The following is a 23,567-nucleotide window of genomic DNA, read 5'->3' as shown; positions in this document are numbered from 1 at the left end:
GGAAGAGCTGGGCCGCAGAGGGATTTCAGGTAGCATGGCAAGAGGAGTCGGGGTGTCAGGGTGCCTAGGGTTGGAGGCTGGAGACTGAAACTGGTCACCGAGAGAGGCCGAGGCGGTCGGTCCCAGTGTTCCCCCAGGCAGAGGTGTGAGGTGTGGTGGAAAACCACCTAGGCTCTGACTTCTCATTCTGGGACAGGCGTTAGCTGGCTGGGCCACCATCAGCCAGGGGCTTAAACAACAGACACTTAGCTCTGGCGGCTGAGGTCTGTTTCCTGGGCAGGTTCGTCCCACGGGTGGGGCGGTAGACAGCGGTCATCTTGCTACGTGGTCTCGTGGCCTCCTTTGCACTATCTCGAGCCTGGGTATGAAAGAGCACAAGGTCTCCAGCATTTTTTCTTGTTCAGGTGCTAATGCTGTCATGTGTGCCCCCCGTCATGACCTCAACCTTCCTCCAAACACCTCCCATGAACTGGGAGGAAGGAAGACCTTCTCTCTGTTGGCCTCTGTGGACTTCCTGGTCCCGAGACACTCCACGATTAGGAAGCTCTCAAGGCAGATGTAGCAATGGGCCACTGTGCTGCCTGGAGAACCTTCTAGAGCTCAGCCAGGAGCTCCGGGACCACAGAGCCTGCGGACTCAACAAGTCCTTAGGTGTATTCTTCCCTTGCCTCTGGGAAGCAGCTGTTTGCAGAGGCCTGTAGAGCTTTCTCCTTTGCTTTGCAAAAAAAAAAAATGTTAAGCAAACATTTAAGGAATAAGGGCTTTATAATGATGAGAGCAAACAGGAGGGATACTGGTTATTATAGAACATAAGTGTTTAAGGAAAAGAGGAAAGGAAAAGTATCTGGAAAGCTCCAGCTTGTCCTGAGCAGGTCTTCTCGGACTTGCCTTTCTCACTCTTCAAACTGTGGGCTAAAGCCTCCAGACCCTGGCCTGTAGGTGGCTCCCAAGAGCCTTGGTACCCAGGTGCTTTCAGGTAAACTGAGGTCCTCCTTCTTGGACCCATAGAAAGGCAGAAATGATGGCATGCCAACACTAGCCAACACTAGAGAGGACCAGCTCTGCCGGGCCCCGAACTGGGCGGCAGGCCAGGCTACGCCTAAGGGAAAGTTGGGGAGCAGAGGAGAAGGAGGCCAGGGAGCCCAGGAACAGCCTCAAGGACTTGCCCACCTGGCAGGTCCAGCTGGAGTGCAGGGCTGCTTGCCAGGGAAGGTGCTGTCAGTGTTCCCCGGCTCGTTCACATACCGCCTGGCCCCAGGCACGCTAAGCCTAAAGTTGGACGGTTTGTCCTAACATGTGCTTTTGCTTGGCCTCGGCCACCCTCTCTGAGCCTCGAACCCCTCATCTGTGACTTGGTGAGTGAAGTGTGCCTCTCCCTGGGCTGCTGTGAGGTTGCAAGAAGTGGGGCTCCCTGAGCGCCTGGCCTGAAGGCAGTGACTGCACGGCCACCTCTGGGGGTCCCTCCCGGTCCCAGGCAGGGGTCTATGGGGGCCGTGAGGCCAAGGTGCTCAGCCCACAGCGATCCCCCTGGGCTCTGGCCTCCTCCCAAACTGCTCATCTAGCATCTCATCAGATGCAGAAGGTGAATGGCTTCCTGGGGGGCAGAGGAGTTCTCTAGCTCCCACTGGAAGTCACTTTGTACAGTGACTCTAGAAAGGCCACATTTCATCTCATTCCAGAGCTGGAAGGGACCTTCGGAAGCCATTTGCTGTGGCACAGGCCCGACCAGCTGTGACATCTCTTGGTGGCAGGGGCGGCTGCCTGGGAATAGAAGCACAGGGACGGTAGGTCATGGAGCCTCGGAAAGAGGGATGTATGGAGCCTAGTGACATCCACGGCCATCCATTCCCCCATGCCCAGCTGGGGGAATATTGGCTGGTATGGACTCTGGACCCCTGCAGGCGTTGGAGATCTCTGGGCCCTTGGTTCTTAATGGGTCCCTGGAGGAGTAGAGCCTGGGGGCTTCCCTGGGGAGGTGGGGGTTGATGGTCGCACTATTTTGGGGGGATTTTCCATCTCATTTCACATCCCTCCCAGCTCCACATCCCCAGGGTGTCTTAGGATCTTGATGGGGGTGATCGTCACAAGGCCTGCCTCTGGCTCAGAACCACAGTGAGAAGTCCCAGTGAGGGGCCAAAGCTGGGTTAGGGTAGCCACGGGACAGCCAGGTCTGGGTGTTGGGGACAGCATTCCAGATGTGGCTGAAGCCCAACTAGACAGAGGCTGTCTCCCAACCCAGGTGCTGATGGCCTGCAGGCAGGAGCTGCTCAGGAGAAGCAGACGATACCATCTGCAGGTGGGCGAGGGGCTGGTGGACAGAGTGGCCTGGGCCCTGGGTGTGAGGCAGTGTTGCTGGAACCTCCCGGCAGCTGAGTGAGAGCCTCGGGGGACAGAAGACAGCAGTGGCAGCTTGACTGTAAGACCTGCTCCCCTCGCCCCTTACCTGGGGCTCCCCAGGAAACAGATTCTCCCGGAAAACACTGGAAGAACACAAACGTGACACTCATGGACACCCAGGTATCACATGGCGTCGACACTACAGACGTGACAGGTCCTACCTGGCACATGTTGGTGTCACGTTCATTGTGAGCGGGAGCGGCTGCACACTCGGGCTGTGTCCGTGGAAGGGACCTCGCCCGGCGGTGTCGGCCCACGGAGCCCAGAGCAGGTGCAGATGCAGTGGGGGGAGGCGGCCGCATCTGGGAAGTGCCTGGCTGCAGGTCACTGTGTTGAGTGTGGGGTGCGCCTTCAAAGGTCTCGCTCCTCTCCAGACTTGCTTTCTCCTCGCCCACCTGGCTCTTGGCTGAGTCCTCCCTGGGGATCGCCCTCCGACTTCCCTCGCTTGCCTGGCAAAGATGTCGGTCCCAATAAACCTACTGCCTGATGAACTCTGCCTCCGCCTGCTTCTGGGAGCCCATGTGACGACAGCTGCAGCCCTGCAGTCTTTCCGTCCCTGTACTGCCTCCTGAGTGGGAGGAAGGATGGTGACAGAGGCTGGGGACCTGCCTGCTGCCTTGGGACTCTTAAGTGAGAGCTCTGCCCTGAGCAGTTTTCCAAAGCCTTGTAGATGCACTCAGAAGTGCAAGGAGACCCAAGAGAGGCTGCTGCACTCGCCAGGCGCCTGTGTCCTGTGCCCTCGGCTCCATGGCCAGTCTTGGAGAAACAGAGGGAGGAGAGACTTGCAGACTTCTGGGACTCCTCGTTGACCCAGACCCATGAGCATCACGGGAACAGTCCACACTAGACCTTGCTTCTAGTCAGAGAGCAAAGATCCGTATATGGGCCAGGCCCCTTGGAGTCGGGTTCTTGTGTATGTGTGTGGGGGAGTGGGGGTTAGAGGTATTTATTGTAAGACACTGACTGACCATGGCAGAGTCTGCTGGCTCTAACACCCACAGGCACCAGCGAGTTGGGGACCCGGGGACATGATGGTCGGCTGTTATCATCCCCTCTTCCTCACGGTGTCAGTCTTTTATTTCTTAGGGCCTTTGACTGATGTACTAGATACACCCAGTGCATGGAGGGCAAGTTTACTGATTTCCATGTTAATCTCATGGAAAGTACACCATCTCAGAGTCACTCTGATGTGCTTGACTGGGGGGGGTCTTGGCACCGTGGCGCAGCCAAGCAGATGTAAATCCGGCCATCACCCCCCATCACCCCACCATGGGACATCAGCTCTGTTCATTTCAGGCAAGGGAACATGGCTTCCACCATCTTCCTGGAAGATGTCCAAGGACCACGCCCACGGACCACACCCATGGACCACAGAAGAGGAGGCAGGTGGCATCAGGTGAGAGAGAAACCAGGCACCTGCTAAGGTATAGCTGTCCCCACCTGAAGACGAAGTCAGCCCCAAGGGTCTTCCTCCTTCTCCTGTGACTGTGGGTATTTCATGATCTACAGCACTCGGCTGGGCCTGGCATGCTGACTCTTCGAGGGCCACAAAGTAAACCCTTTAGGTGATGGGGCCATGTTCATCTGCTGCATATTCTTTGTGTTACAACTATTTAAAGACCACTGTTGGCTTGTTGGTCATATGGAGACAGTCCGAGGGCTGGATTGGCCTTCGCCAATCTTTACTCAAACTGCTAATATTCTCGTACTCCTGGATGCTTGACATTCCAGACTCCTTCCTGTCCCTGAGGGTGCTCCCTGTCCCTTACCTCTTTCAAACCCAGCCACTCAACAGGGCCCTTGGGACAGAAAGTTGCAAGGTCAGCAGGACAGAAGGAGTGCCCACCAACAGCCTCCACCCACCCAGAGGCCTCCCAGCCGAACCTGCCATCCTGCTTGAAGCTGCGGGCCCCCCACACCTGGGCCAGAAGGAGAGGGGCTGCAGCCCACTGTCCCACGCATGGCCTGGAGCCCACCCCCGGGGCCGAAGCCATATTCAGGCAGGTACTCCGAGGGGCCCTGTGGTGTCATGCAGAAGGGAGTCCCTGCCCGCAGTCCTGTGAAAGCCCTCCAGAGCCCCGGCTTGGGTTGGCTGGATTGCACCTGTCAGTTCCTTCCCAGGCCCCTGAGGGTGGGCGCTCTCTCCGCTAGCTGATGGAAACGGAAGGTTCTCCCCAACCCAGAGTGAAGACAGTTACCCAAGGGACCGGCAGCACGCCAGACTTGCCCGAAGGATGGGGTTCTCTAGGGCATGCAGTGAGGCTGGCAGGGAAAGCCTGCAAGGGGATGCAGGCCCCCTTGAGTGCTGGATGTAATTCTGCAGCAGAACCATCGCGAGCTGCACGCTGGGTGGCATTGCACATGTTCTCCCTGCGTGCAAGGAAGCCACCAACATCTCCAGAACCTTCTCAGCCTCCCTGGTGGTAACGCTGCCACGCTAGCTCCCAGTCTGTGACTGCTTTCCCTAGCGCCTGGTGTGTACCTCCCCACTTTCTGTCTCTGTGAGACAGAGTACCCCGGGTACCCCGGGGTACCCTGTCTGCAGACAATCACATGGTGTCTGTCCTTCTGGCCCTTCTGTGTCAGACTCTGCTGGGCCCACAGGGCTCTCACAGATGCCAGTGGGTCTGGTGTGCGGCTGAGGTGGAGGCCCCCAGGGGGACAAACTGTCCAGTGCATGGGTCCAGGAGCCACGGGGACAAACTGCCCAGTGCACAGGCTTCCAGATGTACAAGGGCAAAATGCCCAGTGCATGGGCTTCCGGAGCCCCACTGCCAGGCCCTCCAGGGAAGAATCAAGTTATTGATGTCTTTAAAGAGGTTATGAGAGGGAAAATGAGCTGGCCAAGTGTCCCCTGCAGATGTGGGCTGGGAAAGGAGGTGGCGCTTGGGGACGGAGCCTGGGCATTCCTGTCCCCTTCCCCTTGAGCCACCGCCATCTCGAGTCAGCCTGGCTTCTTCCCCACAGAGCCTGTAGGGTGGCCGTGTCCCCCTTGCTGTCATAAACGCTGGGTAACAAGATAGCCCTGGGCAGGGAGTGGACCCGCGGTGCAGGCTCGTCTGCTTCTCCTTTCTCTGCGGCCCTGAGAGGAAGCTGTCATGTTCTTTGAGGCCATTTCCTAGCCTGTAAAGGGAAAGGGCCGTTTCAGTGGTCCTTATACTTCCCTTTAGCAGCGGGACCTTTTCCTGGGGTAAAATCTTGCATGCAGTCTGTGGTAGACACAGAGAGCAGAGCTGCTGAGTGGTATGGCGAGATAGAGCCCTGCTCATGGCCTCCCCCACCCTGAGGCCACGGAGGACACCCCATCCCATCTGCAGGACCCCCCACCCCCTCCCCCTGCTCCCTGGGCCCCTAGCAGCACCTGATTCTGGGACTCGCCATCCGTTCCTACTAAATGAGGTTCCTGCTCCCACGAAGGCCACGCTGCTGGGGATGGAGCCAAGGACAGGCCTGGGAGTAGCAGTCCCTGCACAGAGGGGGTTAATCACATGTGCCTTCAGAAGGCAGCTCCAGCCTGCCACGGGTACAGCCCTGTGACAGGGGTCCCTCAGTACCCCCACCAACCTCCGCAGTCCTTCTGTGGGTCCTTGGCCTGCAAAGTCTGCCTGGATGCCCCCTCCCTCAGGCTTCCCCCTCTGATGAGATGTCCCTCCACATGGGCATCGCAGCCCAACACCCACACCTCGTCCTGCTCTCACTCTCTGCTCACTCCCTCTCAGCACTCCCCTGTTTTCTGGACCATCCCCGCTGGAGGCAGTCCCTGGGTTCCCTTTGTCCCATAGGTGTGACCCCATGCTCTCATCAGTAGGATGGACAGGATGGCCGCTGCATGAGGGTGCCGGGGCATGGCTTGGGATGACACAGGCGAGACTCCTGTCTCCTCAATCTCAGAAGCCCCAGCTCCATGCAGATTGACATGGGGGAGACATAGGGGAGCAACTGCGGGACATGGGTCGGACCAGGTGAGGAAAGACCCTTGGGGCCGTGGCAGGACTCAGACTCCGTCGTGCAGAGAGCTGGTTACGACCTGAGTGAGTCCCCACGATGTTCAGGGGCTTACGACTCAGTCCTGACCCCCAGCAGGTCCGAATGAGACCTTACTTGGAAGTAGGGCTGCTGCAGACAGAACCTGCTTCCTCCTCTCTCTGTCTCTGCCTGCCTCTCTGCCTACTTGTCTGTCAAATAAGTACATAAAATCTTAAAAAAAAAAAAAATAGCCAAGACTGGATTTGAGGATAGGGCATGTGACTTAAGGCTAGAAACAAGGTAACTTTAGGATTATTGCCAGTATGTTTTCTCCCTACTAGATATAAAGATGGACACATATAATCTGGGTTGCTGCTGGTCACTGTTGTGAGAACTCAAGGGAAGCCAAATTTGGATGAAGCCGACACTGGAATACAGAGTGCAGAAAGCAAAGGAAATGTGGTAACGGGCTTACACCACTGGATCAGGTCTCCTCAGATGCGTCACTTACTTAAGCCAGTAAATTCCCTTTAGTCAGGCAATCTGAGCCATATAAGACCATGGGCTTCAGGATCAGGCTGACAGAGTCCAAAGTTCAGTTTTACAACTCACTGTATCATCTTCCAGCTACTACATGGTAGTGTGACAATTTCTTTGTGCTTGCTTGCTAAATATATGTTGGATGAATATACTTTGGATGCTGTGCCTCCGTGTCCCCATGTGTAAGATAGGGCTACTAACACTTTGATCATAAAGTTTCCATGAGCACTAAGTGAGTTAATACTGGGAAATTCCTTAGAACAGAACAAAGCAAGAACACACTATTATTTACAATAATTATCACTTATGCTGGGCTTAGTGTTACAACTGAAAACATCCTAACTGACATATTTGAGTTTTGATTCCACAGGCGACCTCAAGAAAATCCCTTAAGTCCCTGGGCCCTGGTTCCCCAATTTCTAAAGCGAGAAATTTGGTCTATGGATCTCCAAGGTACTTTCCAGTTCTGCTCTAGTAAATACGGTTCATGCACACGGCATTTCAAATTGTTTTCTCTCCCAATATGCATTTAGAATGAAAATGTCAGAATGCATGAATTGTTCCTTTATTCATGTGTTCAATAAATACTTATTAAAAACATACCAAGTGGGGCTTCTGGGTGGCTTGCTCGGTTAAGCGGCTGCTTTCAGCTCAGGTCATGATCTCAGGTACCTGAGAGGGAGCCCTGCATCCGGCTCCCTGTTCAGTGGGAAGTCTGCTTCTCCCTCTCCCTCTGCTGCTCCCACTGCTTACCCTCTCTCACTCGTGCTCTCTCTCTCTTTCAAATAAATTAAAACAAAACAAAACCTACCAAGTGCCAGGCACTCTTCTAAGCACTAAGAATACAATGATGTTGGAAACTGATTTTTAAAAATCCCTACTTCATGGAGCTTCTATTTTAGTGGGCAGACATAGACAAATAAATAAGTACATAAAATATTTAGCATGTGAGGCAGTGATAAGTTCTATGGAGAAAAGGAAAACAGGAAAGGAGTGGGGCAGGGCCAATTTTAAACAGGCGTGTTAGAGAAGACCTTCCTGAGGAAGTAACATTCATACCACACAGATGGGAGTATGGATATTGTGGGATTACCTGGACATTCTTCGCTTGCTGAGGACTGACTGACATGAATCAGCAGCTATGAGAATGAGAGGAAAGCTACTGATCTCAAGAAAGATAATGGCGGTGAGCCTGGAGCAGGGGCTGACTTAATGTGAGGGAAGGGGTACGCTTGGCTGGTGTAGTCTGCTAAGCATCTGCCTCTTGATTTTGGATCAGGTCATGATCTCAGGGTGGTGAGATCGAGCCCTGAGATGGGCTCCACTCTCAGCAGAGTCTGTGTGTCCCTCTCCTCCTCTTCTGTCTGTTCCCCCACCCCCCGTCCCTCCAACCCCCTCACCCACCCACCCGACTTGAGCACATGTGCTCCTCATCCCCCAACTCTCTCTCTCAAAAAAAAAAAAAAAGTGAGGTTAGGAAGCCTAAGTTTCAAAGATCCTCATGAGCATATGCCCTTTTGAGAACCCCAAGAGGAGGTCTCAGAGAGTTCTCATGGTACTTTGTGTTCTTTTACTTGAAAAGGGTCTCCCATCATGTATGAATTTCAGGTCCCACAAAATTTGAATCTGCCCTTGTTGTACACACTAAGTGGGGAGGGGAGTAGTGGTGTGGATCATGCTAGGAGCATACAGAACTCCCAGGATGCCCACTCGGACCTGCTGCTAGATACTTATCTGCCATCTCAAAGCCAGTGGTGGATTGCATCTTTGTTCTCCACTCTTCACCCCTGCCTTTCTTCACCACCATAGTCATGGGATTTTGCAGTTCATCCTACAGGAGACAGAATTTGTTTCCTTGCCTCACCGATGTTAGCTTCAACCACAGAACCGGCTTTGGCCAATGGAATGTTCTGGACATGTGAAGAATAAAGATTTTAAAATATGCCTCTGGGCTGCTGTTTTGCCTTTTGTGCTCTTTCCTTTTGTCATGAGAACAATATGTCCAACATAGCCTTTTGGCCCTTGAAAAGTGAGTAACACACAGAGTAGATCTGAACTCAAGCTAAGCCTGAGGTCAAGCTCAGGTAAGCCCTTGTAAACCCAGCCCAGATCAGCTGCGCCCACAGACAGAAGTGAGAAACCAATGCTTATTTTTGTACCAACTGAGATTTTGTGGTTTTTATTTGTTTACAAAAATGTGGCAGTGCGCTCTCTTAAGCTTAGGCTAAATTATGCTGCAATAACAAAAGACTCTACATTTCTTCCTTATGTTAGACACGGTCATGGGTCAACTGAAGCTCTGTTCCATATTTTCGCTCAGGGACCCTGTCTGAAAGAGGAGCCCTTGTCTGGATTTACTGGTCTTCTACTGGAGGATAAAGAGATGGGGACTGTATGTACCAGCCCTTGAAATTTGTGCTCAGAGATAACACACATGACTTCATTCACGTTTTATTGGTCAAAATAAATATCACAGCTGTACCTGTGTAGGGCAGGAATGCTCACCTCTCTTTCGTGGAGCAACATAAGAGAGAGGGGGGCCATATAGGAAGGCCTCTACCACAGAGAGAATCAGTGAGTACTTAGAAAAATGACAAAAATCTACCACCACAATATACCTTGAGCATTTTGAGTACACATGATGAAGGAACAGGATGACTTCAACATCTGCCACATCCTTTTCTGGCTGACTGGAATTACATTATATATATGTATATATATTTTAAGATTTTATTTATTTATTTGACAGAGAGGCAGACAGAAAGTGCACAGAGCAGCAGGCAGAGAGAGAGGGAGAAGCAGGCCCCCCATGGAGCATGGAGTCAGATGCGGGGCTTGATCCCAGGACCCTGAGATCATGACCTGAGCCGAAGGCAGCTGCTTACCTGACTGAGCCCCCCAGGTGTCCCGCAATTACACTATATGTTGAATCTTCAAAGCAAGGGTGAGTTTGTGTGTTCATGTGGGTCTGCAAGTAATGATATGCCGCCTCTGGTGGGATGCACCCGTCATTCTTACAGGACAGACAAGCAATGATATAAAGCTTGTAATTTTCTCCCTGATACTATCAACACTGCCCTGTTTTCCAAGCATCGGTGTTTTCCATGGAAAAGAAATTTGATACATTGTTTAATTTCCAAATAAAGTAAAATGATTGTGTAGCGGAGCCATGATGTTTATGGGGAGCCCATTTTCCTTTGTTGCTCTGAAACAGGGAGTTCCCAAATCCTTGGACATCAAATTGATACCGCTGAGCTCAGAATTCATCCTACCCCAACCGCCCTCTTTGTGTCATAGAAGCCAAGTTTTATATTTCATCCTAGCATGGAAGGGAATTCTATAATTTGTTTCACCTGTGAATTACTTTCTAAAGAACCAGTTAATCAAAATGGTGCATACTTTCTCTCTCCCTCTCCCTTTTTTTTTTTTTTTAAGGCATCTTTATTATTGTGTGGTTCTTTCTGGCATTAGTATTTCATACATAAATGAAGATGGTCACCTTCTGTGAAGGCGGATACTAAAGTATAATTTAACCATCCACCTAGCCACTTGAGCCAGACAGCTAGGCATCTCTAAAATCTATCCCACTTTTTCCCTTTTTTTCTCTGCTGCCATGGTCTTAGTCTAAGTTCTTAGAAACCTTTGCTGTATTATTGCATTATCCTTCTAATGACCTCCCAACCTTGAATTTCTTCCCTCCCTATGCCCCTAAAAATGCCAATGAGACTAGAACTCCTGTGTTTTCTTTTGGTAACTGACATACAGAAGTTTTCAATGGCTTGTAATCAATCAGAGGTAAGAGAGTAACACCCTCAGATAGTTTGGACACCAAACAATGAAACTTTAGCTAATAATTTTACGTTTTCCTTTGACATGTGGTATCCTTTTGGGACCAAAACAAAACAAAACAAAATAAACAAAAACCCAAAAGTTAAATAGAATCTATTTTTGGAAACCTGTTAATCAATAGAACTTAAGAATACAAAAGGTCATCCACATTTTGGATGAAGGTAAAATGACAAGGCAACTCAAGGTACTTGAGATCTTAATTAAGCATTTGTGAAAAGTAATAGTTTCATGAGTCCCTGGTTCATAGCAGTCCCTAAATCCTTATTATCATAGTTTATTCGAACAGTTCTCTTCCAATGAGCCTAGTTTTTCTCCGATCTTTTGTTATTTCAGACAATGCTGTGATTAGTAACCTTGTGCAAATGTTGTTTCGTGTTGATTCATGTTGTAAATGCATACCTTCACAATACTTTCTGGGAAGGGGGATTGTTGGATCATAAGGTAAATGCATATACAGTGCTACTAGATACAGCTAAATCCCCTTATGCCCCAGTTGTGGTAGTTAATTTTATATTCCAACTTAATTGGTGCCCATATACGTGGTCAAACATCATTCTGGGTGTTGTAAGGGTGTTCTTGGATGAGATTAGCATTTAAATTGATGGGCTTTTTGTAGAGCAGATTGCCTTCCAGAATGTGGGTGGGCCACATCCAGTAAGTTGAACACTTAGATAAAGCAAAAGACTGACTTCTGAGCAAGAGGGCATTTCTGCCAGCAAAGGACTTTTGGACTTGAACTAAAGCATCAGATTTTCCTGGGTCTCCAGCCTGCTGGCCCCCCTGCAGACGTTGGACTTGCCAGTCTCCATAATTGCATGAGCCAGTCCTTTAAAATACATACAGACACATCTACATACATACACATATACACACAACATCCTGTTGGTTCTGTTTCCCAGGGGAACCCAGGCTAAGATGGTGGTTACACACTTTGCATTGCTACCAGTAATGTGTGAGGAGCACCTGTTTTCCAATAGCCCCATGATCAACATATTGCTAAGCACTTGAATTTTTCTCAAACTGACTGGTAAGAAATGGTATCTTCGTGTAGTCTTAGTGTTTCTCCTATTAAGAGTAAAATAGAGTATTTTTTTATATAAAGGACCATTTATTTATTTTCTTCAGTGAAATGCCCTGAGAAGATTTTTATGATGTAAACATCTCTTTCTGTGGACCAAGCTAAACTGCTCTTAGAAAGAGACTAGGCCTCCAAGATGAATATAATAATTTTTCAAATAAGAATATCAGTGAAATTCAGAGTACATCTATATTTTATTTCATTGTACTTACATTTCTTTTTATTAACCCATATGAGAAAACTCTCAGGTAGAAGAGATGCTGGATTCCTGACCTGGCATCCTTCTATTAGCTAAAGTAGGGTTCTCTTTCTTCTTATCCCTCTTTTTACTTACTGCCTATCGTCCAGGTTTTCTGAGGTTTTCTTTGTGCTGATGGAATAAACACAAATCTGTGCCTTTTCCCTCCCAGAGCCAAATGCTTTCTTTTATTAACACTAGCAAGTATAAATAGCTGTTCAAAAGGTGTCAAGTCCTTGCCTCCCCTCCCGCAAGGAACTCTTCTAGCCCCCAGGTCCTTACCCCCGAGGACCTGTCCTTACCCCTCCCGGGTGCTGTCCTTAGCCCACCAGGACCTGTTCTAGTCTCCAGGAACTGCCCTTAGCCACCCCCCAAGACCTGTCCTTACCCCCCATCCCCAAGGAACTCTTCTAGTCCCCAGGTCCTGTTCTTACCCCTGAGGACCTGTCCTTGGTCTCCAGGACCTGTCTTTACTCCCAGGACCTGTGCTGGTCTTTTAGGGCCTGTTTTTACCCCCCAGATCCTGTCCTTAGCCCCCAGGATATGTCCTAGCTCCCAGGATCTGTTCTAGTCTCCAAGAACTGCCCTTAGCACTCCCACTTAGGACCTGTCCTTACCACCCCCTAGGAACTCTTTTAGCCCTCTGGTCCTGTCCTTGGCCTCCCAGGTGATGTCCTTACCCCCCAAGAACCGTCCACAGCCCTCCAGGTCCTGTCTTTATCCCCTAAGACCTGTCTTTCCCCCACGACTGGTCCTATCCCTGGCCCCCCAGGACCTGTCTGTAGCCCCCCAGGTCCCACTAGGGAGAAGCCTGCATGAAAATCAAGTCACCTGGAAGTGGAAAATCCCCGCATAGCTCTCCTGGAAGCTCTGGTTTAGAGGCACAACACGAGCCAGGACCTCTTCATTCAAGGTGAGGGAGGCAATGGCTGCCAGGAGCCAGCAGTCACTTGTGAACACAGCACACAGCTCCAAGCAGGGGCCTCACCCTGTCCAGCCCTGGGAGCTTGAAGCTGAGGATGGGATGAACGCATGTGAACACAGAGCCCCTGCGTGATGGGCAGGTTGTAGGGCTGGGTGACATCCTTAGTGCGGAGGTGACCTGGACGGAGGCAGAGGATTCACTCGTGGGAAGACACGAGCCAGCCACCTGCCTGGCCCACGGAAGACACAGCAGGAGCCCTGGAGTGATAGGGTACCCACATTTCTGGGGGCACAGGGCATACAGGTGAGCTCAGGAGAGCTGGGGGCGGGACATGCAGTCGCGCGGATGGGACATGGTTGGTGGGGAGGAGGGCACAGAGGCCACCACCAGCAGGTCCCACACAGGCTGTCCTGCACATCCCGCATGTGTCAGAAAAGGCTCATGGCCCGACTGCCCTCCAGAGGCGAGGGCACATGGACAGTCACTTCTAGGGGGTGGGAGGGCACCGTGCCAGGGCACAAGTACCAGGACGGTCGGATAGGCCCCTCCCCGAGCCGCCGTGCCCCCTGAGGCTCAGGGACGGCCCAGCTGTCGCGGGAGCATGTGTGTGAAGTGGGTAAAGCACTCACACGCCCACGGGAGGTGCTCTGCACGCAAGCACCGTGACTGTCTTCAGTGCTCAGCAGTGAACCGTGGGCAGCAACGGTGCATCGCAGGGGCTCATGTTCACCTCCAAAGGCCGAGGCCCGCCACAGGCCCCCTGGGCAGGCTGAGGACCTTGAGTTCGGTCTGAACAAGTGTGTGCGTTCCTGCCACTTCCCACCGCAGTAACAGGATGTGGCCTTGGAGGAGTTACTGTACATCACTGGCTTCGTGCTTTCTAAGGACGGGGCTCGGGAAGCTGCTACTGAAGGTCACTGAGCTCTTCTGGAGTCCGGTCGACTACTCTGTGTCCTGACGGGTGGTGTGTGTGCGGCTCTCGGAGGCCTGGGCCGGGCAGCTCTGCTCTCCCAATCTGGAACCCAACACAGGCAAACCAATTCCCTGGCTCCCTCACCGGGTGGGCGCAGTGGTGCTGGGCATGCAGGTGTGGCTTTCCGGCTCGCCTCCTGGAAGCCCCACGTGCCTCCAAGACTCTTGCCGCTCTGTACTCTCCGTCCATGAGGCTTCAGTGGCGCAGACCCTGCCCCAGTTTCAGACGTGGGCCTGTGGTTTCGCAAGTATCACATTTCCCAGCCTGTTGTGGTCAGCCTGGAGAAGGTTCTGTGGCCCAGCCACAGCACGTGAGGTGCCACGAGAGCTATATGAGGGCTTTGGCAGGAGTGAACAGGTGCTCTACTGCTGGGGAGGGGCAGCCTGCCTGGGAAAGGGCACACCTTGGAGGAAGAGGGGCTGGGAGATGGAAGGGGTTTAGAACCAGGTCTTGCAGGCATCGCTGGAGACCTTGAATCAAGCCGTACCTGCAGCCTGATGTGCCTTGGACTCTTCTGCCATGTGATGCAATGACCTCAGTCTTCCTGAGGTCCAGGGCACGTGGGCAGTAGCCCTCACTGGCGGAGACCCTCAGATGTGTGGGCTACTCTCCTGGGAGCTTCCAGTCATTACCTCATCTCTTCCATCCAGTGCTCCATGAGGAACATATACGTGTTTGTGTCAGAATGGAGCAGGACATGGCTGGGGAGGTTAAATGTGCTGCCAACGATTAAAGAATTATAACTGAGACTTTAAAAGGTGTGGTGTTTCAGTCCGTCCGATGTCGGAGACAACCTTTTGGGTCAAGTAAGCCTTGACATGAACCAAACTGGAGACCCCTAGCGTGTTCAGAGTATGGAGCTTGCAGAGAAATCTGGTGGTGGGAGTCTTTAGTTCTCACGGGGCAGGAGGTGAGCAGCCCCCACTGGGGGCATGGAAGTCTTCCCAGAGGGGCTTCCCCGTGCTGAGCCCACACTGCTGCCTGGTCAGTAAAGCAAGCTTTGGCCATTTCTGAGCATTGTGCTCTCCCACGTGGACCGTGTCACACTGTCCCCACCTGAAGCACAAACCCACCATGTGTCCACTGTTCTGGGCTCATGAGATCCCTTTTCCAGTCCTCTCCTTGTCCCCTGACCTCAGCTCCTCCCATGGCTTCGGTCCTTCTCCGGAAGCCTGGAGGTGTTTGTGATTCTTACTCTTCTTGAGTAGACTTGAGATTTTTCGGGGCCCTTTGGGCCTGTCAACACGTGGAGGACGACAGGCTTGCGGACAGAGTGGGTCAAGCATAGGACCCCAGAGGCAGAGTCCTGAAGCCAAACCCCCACCACTGCCATGCAGCCCCTGGGAAGAGCAGCTGCAGCAGGTCCCTCCAACCCCTCCTGGTTTGGTCTCCCCAGGTCCCAGGAGCCCATGCTTTGACATGACACACGTGTGTCTGGCTCTGTGGCCTCAGACGTCACAGCAGTTCCCGGATGGGCCCGAGTGCAGGAGGGACCGGCTTCTTGTTTATCCTGGGCCATCCATCTAGGTCAGCGCTGGCTCCACACCAAGCTCAGATGACCGCTCCCCACCAGGCCCGGAGGGTCTCACCACAGCGTGGCAATCAGAGGCTGTGTTCCATGCCTCCTGGTTTTCTTTCTTCCAGTACCCCCTGGCCAGCTGGGGGGAACAAAGCCCCTGCACCTCCTGTCTCATGCAGAGCTATCCCAACCTAACAGGTGTCCTCCAAAAGGGCACATCATGCTAGAGTGCCTTCTAGGTGACAGCACGGTGGCTTTAAGAGGTCGAGTCACTTGCTTGAGGTCATGTGTCCTGCGAGGAGCTGCACAGGGGCAGAACCCGGGTCTGCCCTCGGTGGCAGCAGGCAGCCAGCGTGCAGGATACCGCTCAGCAGTGTGCAAAGAGCACGCTGCCTGGTTCTCTGCAAACCTTACGACATGATCACCCCTGCTGTCGTCACCTTTCTGTGGGGAAGAAATGGAAGCTCGGAGAGCACGCAGACCAGTGGTGACCCGGTCTCACAAGCAAATCCTCTAAATCAAATCCTGGGCTTTGTTTAAAAACCGAACCTTGCTAGAGATTTCTTTTGGTCAAGGAGCGTCTGATTCCTTCGACAAACAAGAGACCCCACTAGGACTATCCTAGTGCAATCCAAGTTTAAAACTGAGCGGTGATGCCCCGGCAGCTTAGAGGCTTAGAGGCCTCTGGAAGAGTGTGCGGGTGTCTGATAAGCTGAAAGTGTCAAGAACCCTGTTTTATGCTCAAATTCCTAACTGTCTGCCTCCGAGGGTCCATCTCTTTTCCTTACTTCCCCATGCACGGGGGTTTTCTTGGTATCAGGGACTAGAACAGTGACATCGTGGGGATTCATGATGTGTCAGGCCCCCCAGGTCATCCTCCCGTTTCGTCACAGAGCAGCCAGGTGCTGTCGGCCGTGGACACAGCAGAGTACAGGGGGCCTAGGGAGGAGGCTGGTGGCCTCCCGAAGTCCCTGTAACGAGCCACCATCATGGGGTCTGAGCAAAGCTTTTCATGTGTGACCTACAAGGCACCTAATTCACAGGATGTTGTTGGGGGGACTTCTGTCCTTGGGAGGGGATCTGATTGTTTCTGTGTCTGACTGCACGGTGGCTCTCGAGCACCCTGCTTGCCGCCTGGATGCCACGTCTGCATGCCACTGCCCCGACACCTCCCGGGAACCCGTCCCACAACCTCCTGCTGCAGTCTTGGATCCTCCGTCCTCCCCATCATGGTCAGCCTCTCCCTTCCCCCAAATGACTCACAACCGCCCTTCTCTGGACGGTTCCAAAGGGACATGGGTGGATCCTCCCCCAGCAGAGGCTGTTTGGGTCAGCGGCATCGGGATCTGTGTACAACCAGCTGACTGGTTCGGGACAGGGGAGGCGGCAACGCACCTGGCCGCCGCTCTACTGGTTAAGCCTCAGAAAAGCCCATGAGGCTGTCTTTCAGTGACAAGGACTGTCCGGCAAAGCCGCCACACAGACAGGCTTGGAAAGATGCAGGTGTGTATTTCCATAGGTTTTTAAATTACCTGACTGCAAGAGAGAGGTGAGGGTGGGTGGTCATCCAGACCACGAGGGACTGTCCCTGAGAGACACACCACAGAGCCCCTGCGGGTGCAGAGTCTGCTTACACTCAGTCACCATGGATGACCTCATCTTCACTTAAGTCTATTTGTCTCAGAGCAGAGACGACGGTCGTGGGGACCTGCATGCCTCCCCACGTCCTGTGCACAATCTTCATCCTGCCCTCTGTCCCAGAGCTGGCCTCCCTGGACCAAACTATGGGCTCCCAGCGCCTCTGGCTGCTGGGGGGTTCGGCCAGCGGGGGCCCTGGGGAGCACAGGAAGGGAGGAGGGTGCGGTGAGAGTATTTCTTCCTGGACTTGGCTTGAGCTGTGCCCCTTGACCCTGGGCACTGCTCCCTCGAGGTGGCATCTGGGCATGACCCATTTAAGCTCAGCTCTTGAGTCCTGACACCAGCACCACCTCCCAAATCAGGGCCTTTCCTACCAGGGATCGGGTGATACTTCCTCACCGGGTCACAGAGGGCTTCGAACACACAGTGTGTATGGCCAGCAGTGTTCGAGGCTTGGCTGACTGCGGTCTATCCCTCAACAGCTGCGCCCCCTTAGCTAACTCCAAGGGCAACACTCTGCATGGAGAAGCTCGGATAATCATTTACCCCATTTAAAACAGGGCTCAGATTCCTGGCTAGAAAAAGTCATCCTCGTAAAACTGCCACTTCCTCTTAAGTCAGTCTGTAAACTTTAGGTACTCCCAACAAAAATGGTAAAATGATCTTTTAAATTTGGAATTTAGCTTATGCAAAGTTTATAAGGAAAAATTAAACATCAAGCATAGAAGGAAGTCTAGAATGGAAGGAAGTCTACCTCTATTAGGTATTGAAACAGGCATAAAGCCACAATAATTAAAACAGTACAGAAATTGTGCGCAAGAATACAGATATGTGACACAGAACAGAAAGTTCAGGAATCATTCTAAATGTAGGAATTTAGTGCAGATACAATATTCATATGTAAGATTGGAACAGTGGAAGGGCCATCTAGAAAAAAATCAAGTTCTAGCTCCTCTTGTCACAGGGATAAATTCTAAATGGAATAATGTTCATAATTAAGCATTTAACATTATATTCCTTAAGTATATACTCTAATATATTATTTATATAATCTCACATAAATATGGTAAATCTAGCCATTTGTTTTATTTTTATGTTGGTTGCCTATTTATGCCATATATCTTAATGGTATCTTAATATTTTAACATTATGATAACATTATAAATACAATATTTTTATTGTATTTATAATACAATACACCCACAGACATTCTGCAAAAGACAATGGAGAATTCCAATATAATGTGACTGGAGACAGGCTATTGAATTGTAATCCAGAAGCCATAAGCCTTTTGAATAATAAACTTAGTTACATTAAAGAAAAAAAAAGTTTATATGCTAAAAAAAAAATCACGATTAACAAAATCAAACAAAAAATAATAAGGAAAAATACTCAGATCCTAAACATCATGTATAAACTTCTCTAGTAAATAAATGACAGCTCCATAGAAAAATGCCTCAAAACCCAAACATGGCCACATTTTTCCAAACCCAGGAAAGAAGTGCCATGTACGTATCACGCTTTTATTTCCATGATGTTTCTTACTTACAAAAGGTAGTAAAGGGTTAGAGGGACGAATACCATAAACCGACAGACTGCAAAAATATGCCATTTTTGGCATCATAATTTTATATGATATGAGGAATGAGAGTACTTTATTTGAATATTTTGATTGGTCATAAGATTTGTCCGGCTCACTTTGCTCAGAATTTACTTACTGAGCCATGGAAATGTATACCTTCAGTCCCCTGGGAGGTCCCGGACTCTCCACGGCCCCTAAGAGCTGCAGGGTGGGGCTGGGCGCCTTTCTAGCCTTTTCTCTGTCAGGCCCTGGGTGCAGGCTGCTCCCGGTGCAGGGAGTTCTCATCTCACCTCACCCAAGGACACACCCTTCCCAGGTTGACCCACATCCCTCTTTGTCTTCTGAAGGGAATACTAGCAAACAGGATCCGGCTGCATTCACGTGGTAAGACTCACAGCCAAGCATAAAAAGGTTGGGGGGTTGTGCATCTGGAGGGCTCACCTGGTGGGGAATCTGACTCTTGATCTCGGGATTGTGAGTTTGAGGCCCCCATTGCGTGTAGAGATTATTAATTTAAAAAAAAAAAAAAAGAGTAGAAGGTTGGTTTAACATCAGAGAGTCAGGGACTCAATCAGTGGTCAGCTGAGCTGTGTGAACAGAATGGTGCATATGGACACAGCACAGGAAGATTGAAAATCAGACCGTGGGAAAAGATCATGCAAACGTTCATGAGAAGGAAGCTGGCAAAACCATATTAATAATGGACAAAATAAACTTTAGGGCAAAAAGCAGCTTTACAGAGAAAAGGGGGTCATCTTGTAATGAGGAAGGTTCAAATCATGAGAACATTCAAAGGAGAGGAGGTATCCATGCATTTTTTTTGGCTTGAATATTTTCAATCAAAGGGCAGAAAAATATCATTTTCATTGGAAATACTTTAGTGCATTTAGTGCATAAAGACGTGACAAATATAGTTATATGAAAACTACAATATCTTATACTCAACAAAATTAATAATTTCTTAATATCATATAATACCCATTTTTAAGAGAAGATTGTATTTATTTGAGAGAGAGAGTGTGCACAAGTGGGGGGAGGGGCAGAGGGAGAGGGGAAGCAGACTCTCCAATGAGCTGGGAGCCCGATGTGAGGCTCAATCCCAGGACCCTGGGATATGATCTCAGCTGAAGGCAGATGCTTCACTGACTGAGCCACCCAGGCAACCCACCCAATTTTTAAAATTTAAATTCCAGTATGGTTAATATACAGTATAATATTAGTTTCAGGTGTACAATGTAGTAATTCATCACTTCCATACATCACCCCGTGCTCCTCAGGACAGGTGCACTCCTTAATCCCCATTGCCTCTTCCACCCATCCCCCGCCACCTTCCCTCTGGTGACTGTCAGTTCTCTGCAATTAAGAGTGTGTTTCTTGGGGCACCTGGGTGGCTCAGTGGGCTAAAGCCTCTGCCATCGGCTCAGGTCATGATCCCAGCGTGCGGTACATGCAGACCTTCTGTGGGTCTCTGATCAGCCGTGGACCTGACATTCTAACCAGCCCAAGGCGTTCACAGCTTCACTCTGTCATAACGGGTCAGTGGGATCTGGGTTGGTTGCTGAGTTTGGCTGGGCCCCTCCTGGGGGTGTTGTGAACCCCCAGACCAGGAGAGGGGTGATCCCACACTCCGGACGCCCCTCCCGCTTGCTTGCGCTGGTGCACAGGGTGTGGTCTTCCAGCTCAGGCACTCTTGGGCATGAGGGGATACTCCCTGTCCTGGGCAGGTGGGGTCTGGGGATTCCTTAGAGACTGCCAACGAGCACGTGGATCACAGCGGGTCTTCTCCATCCTACTATTTTCTTTGGAGAAGAAACTCACACACTCTAAAACTCACCAGTTGAAAGTACGCAGTTCTGTGATTCTTGGCACCCTCGCTGTGCTGTGGGGCCGTCACTGACATCCAGCTCGGAAACACTTCCAGCACCCCAAAGAGAAACCTCATACCTGTTTGTAGTCAATCCCAGTTCCCCTGCCTGGCTAGCCCTTGACAACCAATACCTCCTCTCTATCTCTACAGATTTGCCTATTCTGGGTATTTCTCAAAACTTGAACCTCAGCAGCGCCTGACCTCGGATTCACCCCTTGCCTGCCTTAGAATTCCAAGGTGGGGAGGTCCAGGAGAGAGAGTGCTGCCTGCTCTCGCCCTCTCCCTCCTGAAGTTCTAGTTGTGCATGACAGGAAGCTTGGCAAACTGTAACTGTCTGAAAAGCACACACTCAGGTCTTTAGGTGACTCACAGCCTTTGCTGAGGGGACAACACAGCCCGGGTCCTTCTGTAGATCAAGCCCAGGGCTCTGGCTTGGCTGTGTGGCTCAGGTGCCATGAGGGGCGATCCTGCCCGGCCTCCTCAGCCTCTGGGACCCGGGGCTTCCAGGCAGGGAGCTGGAGGCTGCTCTTGTGGGTATCTGGGGTGTGAGGCTGTGCAGACATCTGTCCTGGTTGATGGAGCCCCCCAGGCACAGGCTGCTGCGGGATCATGGGGAGGCATCTGCTGTCTCTGCAGGAAGGGCCCGTGATCAGAAGGCTCCTGACTCAGCATGCCTTGCTTTCCCACCAGGGTAATGAGGGCTTGGATCTGTCTGCCAGGAGAAGGGCTTGATTTCTCAGCATCTGGATGTGACGAGGGGGGATTCAGGCGGGCAGGTGGAAGGAGGGCGCTCACCCTGCAAAAATCCCTCGTGGAGACAGAAAATCACCAGCTGTGCTCACTGCTATGGAGGAAGGACTTGCTCGCTCCATCAGTCTGCCGGGGGTATGCCTGGAGGTGCGGGGGGAAGGGGACCTGGGGATAGAAATTCTGCGAGGTCCCCCCCTTCGTCCACAGACATCCCTACCTAAAGGCGTGCTGTCTCCAACCCCTGCATTCGCCAAAGATGTGTTCAGTCCCCACTACACTCCGGGGGACTCTCGGGGCTCAAGAGAGACAGGGGCAAGGAGCAGAACACAGAACACAGACAGGTGTCTTTGTGGGGGTCAGAGTCCAGTGGGTGCAGGCGCGGCCAGGGCGTTGAAGCTCACTAGAGAGTGTGTCAGAGCGGGTGGGTTGTGGGGGGTGGGGTCTGGAGAGCCTTTTCAGGGTCCCTTGGGGTGGGTGAGCAGAGGGTGCCCCACGTGGAAGCCCACATTCCTGGACCTGGAGCAAAGACAGGAGCAGGGACTAGAGGGAGGAAAGGGCACGATGCTTGGGGTGTTACGGGCCTTATCGCCCCCTCCCTCCGCGTTCTCCTTGGAGCACTGGGCAGCCCCTAGCAGGGGAACAGCATGGCCAGATTTGTGTTTGAAATGTGCGCTCTGGGTGGAGTCAGACTGCTCCAGTCGGCTTCAGATCTTGGGCCATGGATTCAACACTGGGAATAAGTATTTCCTTCCCATTCCCAAACAGAGAAGCTGGATTTCTCCTGGAGACCACGGTGCTCAGGAGAATGCTGTGTAGAAGGAATGGAGCTGTGGTTCTGTGGTTCTGGTTTTAAAGGAGGATGGGGCCACCAGGTGAGACCAGGGGCACGTCTAGGGGCTGGTGAAGTGGGACAGTGGACGCTGGGCTGATGATGAATCCAGGGAAAGGGCCTGAGTGAGTGAAGTTGGCGGGGCTAGGCCTGCAGTGCATCTCTCTGATGCCAGCTTGGGCCTGGAGCTTCTGGTGAACCCAGAGAAACCGTATTGTTCTGTGGACAGCTGGCTGCTTGTCCGGACCTGCCCAGCCCCCTAAGTGTTTTGTGCAGACTGTCCCTAACTCCAGGACCCACGTCAGACCCACTGACTGGTGAGGCCAGTCTCCCTGCAGAGACCCTGGGCGTCCTCCAGGTTCCCATGGCTGCTGGCATCTGTGGCCCGTGGCTGTGTGGCTTCAGTCTCAGTCCCTGTGGACACATTAGCTCTTCCTTGTTGTTGTCACATCCCCTCGCCCGCATCGTGGGTGAGCACTCGCGGCTGCAGTTAGGGCCACAATGATCTCCCCATTTCAGGAGCACTGACGTGGTCATCTCTGCAAAGGTCCTTTTTCAACCTGTTATTTATAGGTTCCAGAGATTAGGTCCCGGGTCTTTGGGGGACCATTTTCCAGGCTGTCACATGCACTAAAGTTCAGAAATCCCTCATGTGCTCACTAGTGGTCGCCAGAGGACCAGGTGCAGTGGGGAGGGGGGGATGGGCAGGATAGGTCCTGGGAATGGGAGACACAGATGTCCAGGGATGAGTGAGTCATGGGGCTGGGAAGCACAGCGAGGGGAACACAAGTGACAATATTGTGCTGATCTCATTGTGCTGTGGCAGGGGGCCACCACGCTCTCAGTGGGGAGCACAATGTCTAGAGTTGTTGAATCACTTGGTCTACACCTGAGACTGATGAACCGTTACAGGTCAACCAAACTCCAATAGTCAACATTAGCAGAAAAATCACAGATGGGGTCCACATCCTTCCAGTAGACCAGGCCCCGGAAACTGGAGCCACGAGAAAGTCCCAGGTTACATTTCCTCTCTGGGAGGAGAGCCCATGACTCTGAGCCCTGGGCCTTCCCTTCCAGCCCCGTTCCCCAGGAACAGGCTCAACTGCCGCAGACCACCGAGCCTTGCTGAGCCATACTCATGCTCCAGCTGGTCACTCGCCCTGCCCTGAGAGGCGGGTCCTACTATTATCTTCCATTTTAGGGAGGAGAACATTAAGGGGAAGGGAGGCTGCTCAAAATGACAGAGCTAATTACTGGTGGAGCTGGGCCAGAGACCCAAAAGCTTTGTTCACACTCGGAGCCGCCTTCTTGGGGGCTCACCCAGATCCTTCCTGCAGACCTCCGGTATCTCTGACTCCCTAGCAGATTAGGAATCAAACTTTCCTGGAAGGGAAGCAGAGCCCCAGCTCCTCACCC

Source organism: Mustela nivalis (genome assembly GCF_964662115.1).
Source record: "Mustela nivalis genome assembly, chromosome: 15".
Taxonomy (NCBI): Eukaryota; Metazoa; Chordata; class Mammalia; order Carnivora; family Mustelidae; genus Mustela; species Mustela nivalis.
The sequence above is the reverse complement of the archived record's forward strand: the minus strand, read 5'-3'. Positions refer to the sequence as shown.